Below are 16,256 nucleotides of genomic sequence, written 5' to 3'. Positions count from 1 at the left end.
GGCGTCAGACTGTCACATGTGCGCAGAGTGAACCCAATTTCATCGGTGAAGAGCACAGGGCACCAGTTGCGAATTTGCCAATCCTGGTGTTCTGTGGCAAATGCCAAGCGTCCTGCACAGTGTTGGGCTGTGAGCACAACCCCCATCTGCACGCAGACCATCCTCATGAAGTCAGTTTCTAACTGTTTGTGCAGACACATGCACATTTGTGGCCTGCTGGAGGTCATTCTGCAGGGCTCTGGCAGTGCTCCTGTTCCTCCTTGCACAAAGGCTGAGGTAGCGATCCTACTACTTGTTTTTTTGCCCTCCTACGGCCTCCCTCCACGTCTCCTGGTGTACTGTTCTGTCTCCTGGTAGCGCCTCCAGCCTCTGGACACTACGCTGCCACACAGCAAACCTTCTTGCCACAGCTCGCATTGATATGATATCCTGGATGAGCTACACTACCTGAGCCACTTGTGTGGGTTGTAGAGTCCGTCTCATGCTACCACAAGTGTGAAAGTGCAACCAACATTCAAAAGTGACCAAAACATCAGCCAGACAGCATTGGTACTGAGATGTGGTCTGTGGTCCCCACCTACAGAACACTCTATTGAGTGTGTCTTCATAATTGCCAATAATTTCCATCTGTTGCCTATTCCATTTACACAACAGCATGTGCAATTGATTGTCAAAGCGTTGCTTCTTAAGTGGACAGTTTGATTTCACAGAAGTTTGATTTACTTGGAGTTATGTTCTGTTTAAGTGCTCCCTTTATTTTTTGAGCAGTGTACAATCTCTTGCTGCTTACACCTAAAGAACATCTCTAGAATTCGCCCCTTTCTCACCATGGAAACAAAAACCCTCCTGTAATGCTCTATTAATTGGCCTCCCCTTACGCAACTTTCCCCTCTCTAGTCCATCCTTAATGCAGCAGCCAGGGTCGACCATCTGGCTAATCTGAACTTAGACGCGTCCGCTCTTCAGTCATTACAATGGCTGCCCATTCATTATAGGATCCTATTCAAGCTCTTTCTCACCCACAAAGCTCTCGACAGTGCGTAACCCTACTACTTCTCTTCACTCATTTCTGTTTGTTTATTGATCTACATGCTCGTTACACTCTGCAAACGACTTTCGACTAACCTCTGCACTATCCGTACCTCTCACTCCCGGCTCGAAGACTTCTCCCACGTTGTGCCAATCCTCTGTAATGCTCTACTCCAAGAAATTAGGACCATCCACAACATGCACAGTTTTAGGCACTCCCTCAAAACACATCTGTTCAGAGAGGCCTCTCACGTTCCCTAATCAAAGTCACTTTATGTGGGGGGGGTGCAGCCCATTCGCCATCTGAGTAAAACCCTTCCTCAAACTCCACTGCACCCAACAGCACCACAAATACTGGCTGGTGACCAGCTCACACACTTCCTCAAGATGGCTGGACCATCATTGTAAATATGCACCTGTACTTTGTGTCTCCCCCCCACCTCATTATAGATTGTAAGCTTCCACAAGCGGGGTCGTCTTTTTTGCTCTAAAAATTGTATTATCTTTAACATTGTTACTTATGATTATGACTTGTGTATAAACTGTTAAACTGTAAAGCAATGCGGAATATGTTGGCACTATATAAATAAAGATTATTATTATGTCTATGAGGCGAATTACAGTTTGATATCAGGACATAGTGTGTGTTTCTCGTTGGATTCATATGCAATCATATCACATTATGTGGAAACAGAGAGTGTACCATTCTTTAATACGTAGCCGTTTGGATCCCATGTGTTGCTTAATGGGCTCTGCACACAATTCTGAAGCCAAAACTGCTGAACCCATGTAGAAATAATCAGTCACAGCAGAGGCACTGACTAGATACAGGAATCCTGATCAACCAAGATTTGGAAGCTCCTGTTTGCCAAGAAAATTAGCTTCCTTTTGTACTAGCACCAAGACAATAAACATTGGCAAAATACCCAGAGCAAACTAGAAAAATATTTAGAATTGAGAGTCCTCAGTGGTTGATATATTTTCAGTTAGCCATTAAAAAGTGATAAATTGCAAGTTTTCAAGACTACTCAGGTCTCTTCATCAGGCAGACTAATACAAAATCTGAAGAATCACATTTATACACAACACAGCTTAGAAATAATGCAATAGATAAGACAAGTGATAAGAAGCAGAACTATCATTATGGGAGAGGGATAAATGGTTGTGTCCATAAATATTGGAAAACAGTTCATACATAAGGAGTGTGAAAGTTTTATTGTCCTCTGATTGGGGTCTGCTTCTGTGTTGTGATGCCCCCACAAGGTCTGAGAAGGAAATTCCTTAATTGATGTAAAAAGACAAATTCCATGTGATGCATTCATTCCTGCACCGAGTGTGTCAAAGGTTGTCATTAGTGATGAGCGACACTCATTACTCAAGATTTCTCGGGGGTCCTCCCTCCGAGTATTTTTTAGTGCTCAGAGATTTAGTTTTCATCGCCGCAGCTGAATGATTTACATCTGTTAGCCAGCATAAGTACATGTGGGGGTTGCCTGGTTGCTAGGGAATCCCCACATGTAATCAAGCTGGCTAAGAGATGTGAATCATTCAGCTGAGGTGAGGAAAGCAATCTCCGAGCACTAAAAAATACTCGGAGGTCTCCCGAGCGTGCTCGGGAAATCTCGAGTGACGAGTATATTGGCTCATCACTAGTTGTCATGAGTTTATACTCCCGGACTCTTCTGTCTCTCTGAGATTGAAGTTACCTTTTAATACAAGTAATTTCATGTCCTTGGTGCTGCGAACAGGGAGATAAAAATGTATTGCCACAGGGAGATCCATTCTTTTGTCTTCTTGTGTGGCGATGAGAATTCTTGTTCTCAGTTTTTGCCCTGTCTCCCCTACGTACAGACCCCCAGATGAATCTTTTTTCTGCTATTTTCCACCCCAAAATCTGGGGTGCGTCTTTTGGTCCGATGCGTCTTATAGTCTGAAACATAGATTTTGGTGTTATTCATATTCTCTGAAAAAAAGGCCAAGAAAGCAAAAATTCTGCCAGGGTATGTAAACTTTTGAGCACAACTAATATATACCAGGTACAACAGACACATGTAATACATAATTGTATAGTGTATACATAAATGCAGTAGTCACTGGTGTGGATTATACATGAGAATATTTTAGTTGTGTATATTACCTATAGTTATGTACGGTACGAGTATTTTATATGTAGCTACATACTGACTCATTAATATGGACACCAACATTAATTTTGCCTACTACTTATTTTTAAAAATCCCCCCACCTGCCAGAGTGTTTAACCCCTTAACGTAGTATGACATACTGGGTACGTCACATGTTGTCTCCCTGCTCTGGACGCAGGCTCACAAGCAGAGATCGCATCTTTCATGGCACATGATGTTGAGTCATTATCTGCCTCTAAACAGCCGCTGTTCACTTGTTAGACACCACTGTAGATCGCTGACAGCAGCATTTACAGCGTGTTGGCAGGAGGGAGCGCCGTTCTATGCACCCATTGGCACTCTTGTGATGCGATTGTGGGTTGCCATGATGGTTGGGGGTCTGTTGAAGACCCCTGTGCTTGTCATGACAATACTCCTGTGAAAACCAGCCTGCATTGGACTTTCATAGGAGATAGTGATTTTTGAAATATTCAGCAATACTGTGGCACGGCTATGTATAGCACAAGTGATTAATTATTGCAGGCTCAAGTCCCCTAAGGGTACTAACAAATACCAAGAACAGTAAAAGATAAACATGTTCAAATTAAACCCTTATCCCAGTTTAAGTAATAAAACTTATCGTACATGTCTTTGGTATCGCTGCATTAGTAAAAGTCCCATGCATCAAAATAAATTAAATTTGGATTGGCAAACAGTGTAATGTGATTACGGCTTCTAGGCTGCCATAACAACAGAAGAAAATGTAATCAGAGATGATCAAAACATGGGATCTGACCCAAAATTATATTAAAGGGAACCTGTCACCTGAATTTGGCGGGACTGGTTTTAGGTCATATGGGCGGAGTTTTCGGGTGTTTGATTCACCCTTTCCTTACCCGCTGGCTGCATGCTGGCTGAAATATTGGATTGAAGTTCATTCTCTGTCCTCCGTAGTACACGCCTGCGCAAGGCAAGATTCCCGTTTTTAAGTACACGATATGGTAAAACCAATGATGTTCAAAAGTACAACTAATCCCGCAAAAAATAAGCACTCACTCGGCCATATTGACAGCAAAATAATAAAAAAATAAATAAAAACAAAACAAAAAAAACAAACTTATGGCTCTGGGAAGACAGGAAGCAAAAAACAGAAATGCAAAAACAGAATACCCCAAGGTTGTGAAAAGGTTAAGTGGAAACAATGAGGCATATCTAAAGAAGAATATCATGCTGTCTGTAGGAAATGCAGGGCAAGTGTTAGAATATCTAAAGCCAGTAACGAAGTGAGGCTTGCGAGGGAGACCAAAAGCAGGGGTATGTCAACAGCAAAAGAAACGTCAAAGAGGCTATAGGATTTTTACAGGATGAAAAGGGTGAAGTGGTCAAAAATGATGTCGAGATGCCGAAATTTTAAAATTCCTATTTTGCATCTGTGTTTTCTAACAAAGCAGTTGTATTATCCACTGATCTTCACTGTGCTATTGAAGGAACAAAATAATCCACTCTATCCATAAATAGAGAGATGGTGAGGGAACCAGATGAATTAAGGCCCCGTCACACATAGCGAGATCGCTAGCGAGATCGCTGCTGAGTCACAAGTTTTGTGACGCAATAGCGATCTCAGTAGCGATCTCACTATGTGTGACACGTACCACCGATCAGGCCCCTGCTGTGAGATCGCTGGTCGTGTCGGAATGGCCTGGGCCATTTTTTGATCGTTGAGGTCCCGCTGACATCGCTGAATCGGCGTGTGTGACGCCGATTCAGCGATGTCTTCGCTGGTAACCAGGGTAAACATCGGGTAACTAAGCGCAGGGCCGCGCTTAGTAACCCGATGTTTACCCTGGTTACCATCCTAAAAGTAAAAAAACAAACGCTACATACTTACCTATCGCTGTCTGTCCTCGGCGCTCTGCTTCTCTGGTCTGGCTGTGAGCGCCGGTCAGCCGGAAAGCAGAGCGGTGACGTCACCTCTCTGCTTTCCGGCTGCCTGCCGCTCACAGCCAGACCAGAGAAGCAGAGCACCGAGGACAGACAGCGATAGGCAAGTATGTAGCGTTTGTTTTTTTTTTACTTTAACGATGGTAACCAGGGTAAACATCGGGTTACTAAGCGCGGCCCTGCGCTTAGTTACCCGATGTTTACCCTGGTTACCGGGGACCTCGGGATCGTTGGTCGCTGGAGAGCTGTCTGTGTGACAGCTCTCCAGCGACGCTGCAGCGATCCGGATCGTTGTCGGTATCGCTGCAGCGTCGCTATGTGTGACGGGGCCTTAACATTCTAGGGTACTGAAAGATATACCAGAGGAAATTGCAGAACCACTAGCAAGAATTTTTGAAAAATCCTGGAGAACAGGAGGAGTCCCAGAAGATTGGAGAAGGGCAAATGTCTCCATCTTCAAAAAAAAAAAAAAAAAGGAAAGAAGATGGAGCCAGGAAATTACAGGCCAATAAGCTTTACTTCTACACCAGGAAAGATCTTTCAACAAATTATTAAACAGCATGTATCCAAGTACTTGGATAAGAATACAGTAATTAACCAAACCCAGCTTGGGTTTATAGCAAACAAATCATGCCAGGCTAATCTAATTTCTTTCTATGATAGAATCACTGACTGGGTGGATCAGGGAAATGCGGTAGATATAGTATATTTCTACTTAACCCCTTAGTGACGGAGCCAAGTTTTTGAAATCTGACCAGTGTCAATTTATGTGGTAATAACGCTGGAATACTTCCATAAATCCCAGTGATTTTGAGATTGTTTTTTCGTGACACAAACTTTATGATAATGGTAAATTTAGGTTGATATGTTTTGTGTTTATTTGTAAAAAAAAAATATCAGAAATTTGAGAAAAATGTTAAAAAAATTTGCAATTTTCATACTTTGAATGATTATCCCTTTAACCCCTTCATGACCGGGGGATTTTTCGTTTTTCCGTGTTCGTTTTTCGCTCCCCTCCTTCCCAGAGCCATAACTTTTTTATTTTTCCGTCAATTTGGCCATGTGAGGGCTTATTTTTTGCGGGACGAGTTGTACTTTTGAACGACATCATGGGTTTTAGCATGTTGTGTACTAGAAAACGGGAAAAAAATTCCAAGTGCGGTGAAATTGCAAAAAAGTGCAATCCCACATTGATTTTTTGTTTGGCTTTTTTGCTAGGTTCACTAAATGCTAAAAATGACCTGCCATTATGATTCTCCAGGTCAGTACGAGTTCATAGACACCTAACATGACTAGGTTATTTTTTATCTAAGTGGTGAAAAAAAATTCCAAACTTTGCTAAAAAAAAAAAAAAAAAAAATTGCGCCATTTTCTGATACTCGTAGGGTCTCCATTTTTCATGACCTGGTGTCGGTTGAGGGCTTATTTTTTGCGTGCCGAGATGACGTTTTTAATGATAGCACTTTGGTGCAGATACGTTCTTTTGATCGCCCATTATTGCATTTTATTGCAATGTCGCGACGACCAAAATAACGTAATTCTGGCGTTTCGAATTCTTTTCCCGCTACGCTGTTTAGCGATCAGGTTAATACTTTTTTTTAATTGATAGATCGGGCGATTCTGAGCGCGGCGATACCAAATATGCGTAGATTTGATATTTTTTTTATTGATTTATTTTGATTGGGGCGAAAGGGGGGCGATTTAAACTTTTATATTTTTTTATTTTTTTCACATTTTTTTAAACTTTTTTTTTTTTAACTTTTGCCATGCTTCAATAGCCTCTATGGGAGGCTAGAAGCAGGCACAACGCGATCGGCTCTGCTACATAGCAGCGATCTGCTGATCGCTGCTATGTAGCAGAAATGCAGGTGTGCTGTGAGCGCCGACCACAGGGTGGCGCTCACAGCCACCGGCGATCAGTAACCATAGAGGTCTCTGGGACCTCTATGGTTACAATATGCAAGCATCGCCGACCCCCGATCATGTGACGGGGGTCGGCGATGACGTCATTTCCGGCCGCCCGGCCGGAAGCAGTAGTTAAATGCCGCTGTCTGCGTTTGACAGCGGCATTTAACTAGTTAATAGGTGCGGGCAGATCGCCATTTTGCCCGCGCCTATTACGGGCACATGTCAGCTGTTCAAAACAGCTGACATGTCCCGGCTTTGATGCGGGCTCACCGCGGAGCCCTGCATCAAAGCAGGGGAGCCGGCATCGGACGGTATAGTACGTCCGATGCCGGTAAGGGGTTAATCCAGATAGTCATGCCGCAGCAAAACATTAATAAATAACATTTCCCACATGTCTGCTTTACATCAGCACCATTTGTAAAATGTTATTTTATTTTGTTAGCATTTTAGGAGGTTTAAAAATGTAGCAGTCATTTTTCATTTTTTCAAGGAAATTTACAAAATTTATGTTTTTAGGGACCTATCCATGTTTAAAGTGCCTTTAGTGGACCCATATTTTGGGAGACCCCCAAAAGTGATACCATTTTAAAAACAGCACCCCTTGACATATTGAAAACTGCTGTCAGGTAGTTTATTAACCCTTCAGGTGCTTTTCAGGAATTAATGCAAAGTGGCATAACAGAAATGAAAATGTGTATTTTTACCACCTAAATGCCTCTAACTTCTGAACAGGTTACAACAGCCGTCAGACTCTAATGCCGCTATTTGGTTGTGAATTGCCATGGCAAACATCAGGATTACAAAATCATGATCGGAGGGCAACAATTGGGATAAACAGGAAGCCCCCACACTCTGTTAACCATTTATAATGATGTAGTCACTATTGACAGCAGCATCTAAGGGGTTAAACAGATTTGGACGGTGCAAACACTGATTGTGGCTAATGCAGCAAGTTGTCAGCTATCGTGTACAGCCGATAGCTGCTGGATTATCACCTGCATGGGGATGCCATTTTCTAATATCTCAGGTCAGTTAAAAGACGTATTGGCGGTCATTAAGGGGTTAAAAGTATTTTATAAATATCTCATACTATTCTTATTAAAAGTATAGGATTGACAAGGCTACGGTTAGGTAGATTCATAACCAGCTCGGTGATCGTTCTCAGAGTGGTAATAAATGGTTGCACATTCAATTGGAAGGGTGTTTCAAGTGAAGTACTTCAAGGCTACATCCTGGCCTCAGTGTTGTTCAATATTTTTTTTTTTTTATAAATGATCTAGATAAGGGAACTGAAGGTAAACAATCAAATTTGCAGCCGAAGCTAGGAGGGATAGCCAACACTAGAGAAGACAAATGATTCAGAAGGATCTAGATTAAGGTACTGTCACACTAGACGATATCGCTAGCGATCCGTGACGTTGCAGCGTCCTCGCTAGCGATATCGTCCAGTGTGACAGGCAGCAGCGATCAGGCCCCTGCTGGGAGATCGCTGGTCGGGGAAGAAAGTCCAGAACTTTATTTCGTCGCTGGACTCCCCGTTGACATCGCTGAATCGGCGTGTGTGACACCGATTCAGCGATGTCTTCACTGGTAACCAGGGTAAACATCGGGTAACTAAGCGCAGGGCCGCACTTAGTAACCCGCTGTTTACCCTGGTTACCAGCGTAAAAAAACAAACAGTACATACTTACATTCAGCTGTCTGTCCCTTGCCGTCTGGTTCCTGCACTGACTGCTGGCCGTAAAGTGAAAGCAGAGCACAGCCACAGCGGTGAGTCACCGCTGTGTGACTCACCGCTGTGCTGTGCTTTCACTTTCACTTTACGGCCAGCAGTCAGTGCAGGAACCAGACGGCAAGGGACAGACAGCTGAATGTAAGTATGTACTGTTTGTTTTTTTACGCTGGTAACCAGGGTAAACAGCGGGTTACTAAGCGCGGCCCTGCGCTTAGTTACCCGATGTTTACCCTGGTTACCGGGGACCTCGGGATCGTTGGTCGCTGGAGAGCGGTCTGTGTGACAGCTCTCCAGCGACCAAACAGCGACGCTGCAGCGATCCGGATCGTTGTCGGTGTCGCTGCAGCGTCGCTAAGTGTGACGGTACCTTTAGATTGAACAATCATATGGTATTTAACAGGGAGAAAAGCAAGATTCTACATCTGGGCAAGAAAAACAAAAATTACATCTACAGAATCGGAGGAATAGAACTAAGCAACAGCACGTGTGAAAAAGACTTGGGTATACTAATAGATCACAGACTACATGAGTCAACACTGTGATGCAGCAGCAAAAAAGGCAAACAGAACTAGGATGTATTAACCCCTTCATGACCCGGAGAATTTTCATTTTTGTTTTTCGCTCCCCTCCTTTCCAGAGCCATGACTTTTTATTTTTCCGTTAATATGGCCATGTGAGGGCTTATTTTTTGCAGGACGAGTTGTACTTTTGAACGAAACCACTGTTTTTACCAGGTCGTGTACTAGAAAATGGGAAAAAAAAATTCCAAGTGCGGTGACATTGCAAAAAAAGTGCAATCCCACACTTAATTTTTATTTTTTTTTTGCTAGGTTCACTAAATGCTAGAACTGACCTGACATTATGTTTCTCCAGGTCATTACAAGTTCATAGACACCAAACATGTCTTGGTTCTTTTTATCTAAGTGGTGAAAAAAAAATTGCTCAATTTTCCAATACACGTAGCGTCGTTGTCGTGATCTGGGGTTGGGTGAGGGCTTATATTTTGCATGCCGAGCTGAGGTTTTTAATGATACCATTTTGGTGCAGATATGTTCTTTTGATCGTCCGGTATTACATTTTAATGCAATGTTGCAGGGACCAACAAGCGCAATTCTGGCATTTTGTTTTTTTATCGCTACGCTGTTTAGCAATCGGGTTAATACTTTTTTTTTTTTATTGATAGATTGGGCAATTCTGAACGCGGTGATACCATACATGTGCAAGTTTTATTTTTTATGGTTTTATTTTGAATGGGGCAAAAGGGGGGCGATCTGAACACACACATACATACATATTTTTTTTCCATATTTTTAAAAACTGACTAGAAGCTGCCACAACTTGATCGGCTCTGCTACATAGAGGCAATGCTCAGATCGCCTCTACGTAGTAGAATTACAGCATTGCTATGAGCACTGACCACTGAGTGGCGTTCATAGCAATCTGGCATCAACAACCATAGAGGTCTCAAGGAGACCTCTGGTTGTCATGCCGAGTAGCGATGAGCGAGTGTACTCGTTGCTCGGGTTTTCCCGAGCACGCTGTGGTGATCTCCGAGTATTTATGACTGCTCGGAGATTTAGTTTTCATCGAGGCAGCAGAATGATTTGCGGCTACTAGACAGATTGAGTACATGTGGGGATTCCCTAGCAACCAGGCAACCCCCACATGTACTCAGGCTGGCTAGCAGTTGTAAATCATGCAGCTGCGTCAACAGAAATGAAATCTCCGCGCAGTCACAAGTACTTGGAGACCACCCGAACGTGTTTGGGAAAACCCAAGCAACGAGTATACTTGCTCATCACTAAAGCCGACGCGCCGATGACCCCCTATCACCTGTGCGCGCATTTCCGGCCAGATGTGCTTGTTGTTCTATGCTGCTGTCAGATTGACAGAGGCATTAAACTAGTTAATGTGTGCAGGTGGATCGCGATTCCACCCGCGCCTATTGCGGGCACATGTCAGCTGTTCAAAACAGCTGACATGTCCCGGCTTTGATGCGGGCTCACCGCCAGAGCCCGCATCAAAGCAGGGGTTCTGCCCTCGAACGTACTAATCCGTCCGAGGGCAGAAAGGGGTTAGGAGAAGAATAGAGTTTAGAGCTCTTTTATGATAAAAAGGAAAAGATTTTCAAAATATCTCAATTTATTCAGTTTGAGCACTACACACAAACTAACTGTTTGGCTGCTATCAATGAGGTTATTAATGGCTATCTGAGCAATGTTCTGAAACACTATATGCACAGAAATCATCACTGTCCGCAGCAGGAAGCTCCCTTTGCAATTGCTGACCCATGAATCCCCAGTCCGGAGACACTACAGGCCATGGTAGTTCGTGCATGATACTCACACACAATACAAGCAAGAGGTTTGGGGAATTACGTTTACAAATTTTCCATAATTTGCACATCATTAACATGCCAATCCTTCCTGTTATTTCCAAAATGTTTCCTTTTTCCTTCTTGGTGCTGCAGTTTCAAGGTGGAGGAGCATTTTATATTTTTAGATATATGTTATTACCGTATATATTTTATTACTAAAGTGATTGTGTATAGCATTGTATGAACCTTAATGTAGTGTGCAGTGTACTATGCCGTTTGTGGAACACTCCATGGCTTTGTTACTGATCTGCGTGTCTGCCAGTCACTGAGGAAAACTTCAGTAAGTGGACGATAAAGAAGGTAAATAAAGAACAGATGAGTCAGACAGCGGAGGGAACTATGGCTGCGTGTGGATAGTTAGAGGTCATTCATCAATCTTCCCACTATGGCAAGAGTATTGAATTTACAAAATGGTGGATGTTAATGACATCACCAGGTAATAGCCAAGGGGGAAGCAGAGGTCTAGGGCAGACTGGACAGCTTGTGAACTAGGGAGGCTAAAGTGCTGGAAATCAAACAACCCATCGGTGTACATCTGACCGGCATAGACATGTAGGCCCAAGCCTTAGGCCGGAGTCACACTACAGCGAGATACGGCCGAGTCTCGCAGGTTAAAACCAAGCTCTGGCACTCCGGAGCGGAGCGTGCAGCTCCATGTATTGCTGTGCGGCCGCACGCTCCGCTCTGGAGTGCCGGTGCCAGAGCTTGGTTTTAACCCGCGAGACTCGGCCGTATCTCGCTGTTGTGTGACTCCGGCCTTAGACACAGGTCAGATGCACACATGACAGTGGAGAACCAAGGAAGAAGGCACGTGAGAGAGAGAGTACCAGAAGGGATTGAAAGCCGGAGAAGAGGAAAGGAAAAGAGCAGGAATGTGAAAGCAACAGAGATCGCAGTACAGCTCTGCTTATTATATACTCAAGGATGAATAACAGCCTTAATAATTGATTAGCTGCTACTATAATAAGCCCTATTGTCACATGTATTAGCAATAGCAGACAGTTAAAAGACTCAAAGAGGTTGTCCACCATTTTACTAACATTGGTGACATATCCTTAGGTTAGGTCATCAATGTCTGATCGGTCGGGGTGTGACACCCCTGCCAATCAGCTGTTATCGGTGTCAGCGGCCTCCAGCTTGCATAGCTGGTGGTCTTCCTTTCCGGCTTTTTCCCCAGTAGCGCCATAGAGAACTCAAAGTGCGATCGGGTATCTGACCTGACACTCCATTATGTAATGGAGAAAACTGTGCCTCATCAGGGACAAACATCCCCTACTTTGCTAATCAGTGTGGGTCGCAATGGGTGGAGCCACACCGATCAGCAAGATATCACCCATACGGTGGTTTGGCCCTCCACAACAGTCATGGTCTCATGTGGCCACTCAGAAGTTGAATGCCCACCCCTGGTCTAAGGCAATCCTCAAAGAACATACTGGTGGTGCCTAATCCTGTAGTCATATACTTGCCTTAACCCCTTCCAGACAATGTGGCCACATGTACTGTAGATGACTTAGGCGGATTGATCCTATCCTGTTGATCCATTCTGAGGCCCGCATTTATTAAAAAACCCAAAACAAAGTACAAACTCCAGTGATCTGGTGAGGTTACCATTTTAATTCAGTAAGGCTATGTGCACACGTCAGGATTCCTTGCAGAAATGTCCTAAATAAAACCGGACATTTTCTGCAAGAAATCCGCATGCGTTTTTTTTCGTGTTTTTCTTGCGGATTATTCCAGAGATTTCCCAATGCAATAATATAGTGGGAAATCCGCAAAAAAAAAAAGACGCAAAATTAATGAACATGCTGCGTTTTTTACCCCGATGCGTTTGAGGAAAAATACGCAACATATGCACAAAAATTGCAGAATGCATTATAAAATGATGGGATGCATATGTATGCTTTTTTAAAGCATTTTTATTCCATTTTATAGCGAAAAATCCTGAACGTGTGCACACAGCCTAAATATGTTACTTTTTATTGGGCTTTTGTGAAGAATTTAGAATTAGAAGAACCTTTGGTTACAGACTCTACTGCCCTGGCATGGACCTCTCAGAACATCCTTCAACTTCTTGGCTGCAATGAGCTCCTTAGCACGAGAAGCACAACAGGCCATAGTTAGAAATGTGCTGCATGCCTACAGCTTTTCATGAATGTTAGCATTAAAGTTACGGTCATAAAAAAAATTAAAAGATAATACACAAAATATCATGCAAGTGCATGCGAAAAATCAATGACAAACATTATGGGGCATAGCCTGTATTGGATATGGGGCATGGCTTTCCATGTAGGTCTCTTTCCTTAGGAGCATTCTGATTTCTGCACATATAATGGCCAAATCTTTACCACTATGGATATTTTCAAGAGATCCTGCTTTATTGAAAATGGCACCTGATCAGCAGGCCGGCTGTTATAGAGCAGGAGAAGCTGATCAGATCGACATACAGTTTTTTGTAGGCAACGTTTCCGTATACTTGTATATGTTATTCATCCAGTAGGCGGGCCTATTCAGTGAGTGACGGTCTGCCCTGTATAACGGGCAGCGATAGCTGTCAATCACTGAGTAGGACCGCCCACTGGACTCATCCACACAAACATCGGGGATCGGGGATTTCAGTGAATAGAATACAAGTTAGGCCTCAGTCAGACGTGTGACACGTACGTGTTCTATCTGGGTTTCTTCTTTTCACGGATACTCCATGTAACCATTACAGCCTATGCTGCTATTCACATGTGCGTGTTTTTCCATAGTTTGTAAGCTTGCGAGCAGCAGGGCCCTCATTCCTCTTGGTATCTGTTTTGAACTGTGATCTCTGTTATGCTGTAATGTCTATTGTCTGTACAAGTCCCCTCTATAAGTTGTAAAGCGCTGCGGAATATGTTGGCGCTATATAAATAAAAAGTTATTATAATTATGACGTGATGTCCATCCAAAACATCTTGGAGACATCCTTTATCTCTCCAGTGTCACAGATGACAAGAGCCAATACAAGTCTATGGGTCAGTAAAAACGATGGACAACACATGGCTGGCATGCGCACACCATCCAACTATAACACTGCCAGGGATAGGAGAAGCGTTATTTTATTGATGACGCCCTGATCCAAATCACTAAAGACAATGGTGCTATTCACATATTTGTTTGAACAAGGACTTGTGACTGCTTTCTGATGCCAAGTGCACACTGTATGTACAATGTGACCGCCGATCCGTTATAGAACCTTTCTTACACCGCGTCGTTCGCTCCAGCACCGCAGCCCTCCTTAGGTAACCGCAGGGTCTGGTATTAATTCTTACCCAGAATATCTTATGTTCTTCTTCCTCCCTGGGACCTACTGTACCTGCCTCTCCTATATTTTCGGGTCCTTCCCCATGTCGCAGCATTACTAGGAGGACCCCCAGCAGGAGTCCAGGGGGCTCAGGCCTCCAGAGGAAGAGGAGACCCTGTGGCTCCATTGCTCCTCGGTGCCTAGCAGCCCCGTAATCCTGCTGCCCCCACACAGGCAGAGCAGATGCTCCAGGATCATTCATTATTTAGCCCTGCAGACATGGCACCAGGCTGGCGGCGGGTGAGGGCACATTGCACTGACACCACATCCCGGCCGTGCACCGGGCTGCTCACCTGTTCCATCACTGCAGCCCGCAGTCACGGCTCCCCGCCGGTCCCGTGCATGCCGCCGCCGCCGTCCGCCCGGTCACTGCCGACAGCCGCTCTTTATTCAGGGCTTTCCCAGCACCGTGGACGCGGCTCCGGGGACGGAGATCAGGGCGGAGCTGTGATGACAGATCCTGGAACCTTAAAGTGACAGCGATCAGCTGAGCTGCTCTCACCAGTGACGTCACCAGGAGGTTTAACCCTCTCCCCACAAACATGTCCCATCATTGTACCAAGAGGGTCCAGGGTTCCCCTTGATGTATCTATGCGACTATATTAGAAAACTGCATGAATAGTTCTCCCCTAGGCTCTGTGCACACCTGGAGTATTTATCCACAACAAAAACCAACGCCTGTGTAGTGATCTTAGGTGTGTCCCTCCCCCCATTCATTTGACTCCCTTTAACCCCTTCACCCACCGCCATTTTTCGTTTTTTTGCTCCCCCTTCTTCCCAGAGCCATAACTTTTTTTTTTTTTTTTTTCATTATTGTTTTTGAACTTTTGAATTAAGCTATTGATTCGACCACACAGTGTGCTAGAAAATGAGGGGGAAATTCCAAGTGGGGCAAAATTGGAGAAAAAAAAAAAAAAGTGCAATTCCACAATGTTTTTTTTCCGTTTTCTTTTGCCATGTTCACTAAATGCTAAAACTGAGCGGCCATTATGATTCTCCAGGTCTTTACGAGTTCGCAGATACCAAACATTTCTAGGTTCTTTGTTATTTCAGGGGTGAAAAATCCAAAGTTTGTAAGGAAAAAAAGTCGCCATTTTCCGAGCCCTGCAGCGTCTCCATTTTTCGGGATCTGGGGCTGGGTGATTGGTTATTTTTTGCGCTCCGAGCTGACGTTTTTATTAATACTATTTTGGAGTAGATTTGATGATTTGATCACCTGTTATTGCATTTGATTGCAAATCTGAGGCAGCAAAAAAACCATAATCTTGGCATTTCGATTTTTTTCTCATTACACCATTTACCGCTCAGATTAATTTACTTTTATTTTGATAGATCAGGCACTTCTGAACAAAACATGTATTTTTTAATATTTGCAATTTGATTTGAACTTTGTGTTTTGTTTTTTTCTTTTTACTTACTTCAACAGTCTCCTTAGGAGACTTATAGCTGCGATCATCCGATTGCCTGTGCTATACATGGCAGGAAGCCTTGCTAGGTATTGAAGAAATCATGATCTATCTCTGGCGTTCATAGAAGATTTACAATGACAGGCGACAGGGGTCTTCTGCAGACCTACGGCTGTCATGACAACCCATTGGCACCCCGTGATCACGTGACAGGGGCGCCAATGGGCAGGCCTTGTGACGAGGTTCGGGCTAGCGTGTGTTAAATGCCACTGTCAGAAATTGACAGTGACATTGAACTTGTTTGCAGCTACAGGTGGATCATGACTATGTTAAGATGCACATGACAGCGGATCAGATCAGTTGTCATGTGCAGGGAAAGATCCAAGCTCAGCATCGGAGCCCACATCAA

General features: G+C 43.9%; 1 protein-coding gene across 2 annotated transcripts in view; it reads right to left on the bottom strand.

Annotated features, from left to right (window-relative positions):
- SLC7A4 (solute carrier family 7 member 4) overlaps window positions 1–14,919 on the bottom strand; it is a 37,307-nt gene extending 22,388 nt beyond the window's left edge. The window contains exons 1-2 of one of the 2 annotated variants that reach the window (XM_069758570.1): window positions 14,735–14,919; window positions 2,736–2,959 (exon numbers count right to left, since the gene is read on the bottom strand). The gene's annotated coding sequence lies outside the window, so the exon portion shown is untranslated. The remainder of the gene's footprint in view (window positions 1–2,735; window positions 2,960–14,734) is intronic. The other variant, XM_069758562.1, reaches the window with a different exon arrangement.
- Window positions 14,920–16,256: the final 1,337 nt, after the last annotated feature.

The sequence above is a fragment of the Ranitomeya imitator genome, chromosome 1, assembly GCF_032444005.1.
Source record: "Ranitomeya imitator isolate aRanImi1 chromosome 1, aRanImi1.pri, whole genome shotgun sequence".
Taxonomy (NCBI): Eukaryota; Metazoa; Chordata; class Amphibia; order Anura; family Dendrobatidae; genus Ranitomeya; species Ranitomeya imitator.
Note: the sequence above shows the minus strand (reverse complement) of the source record. Positions and strands in the feature narration are given on the sequence as shown.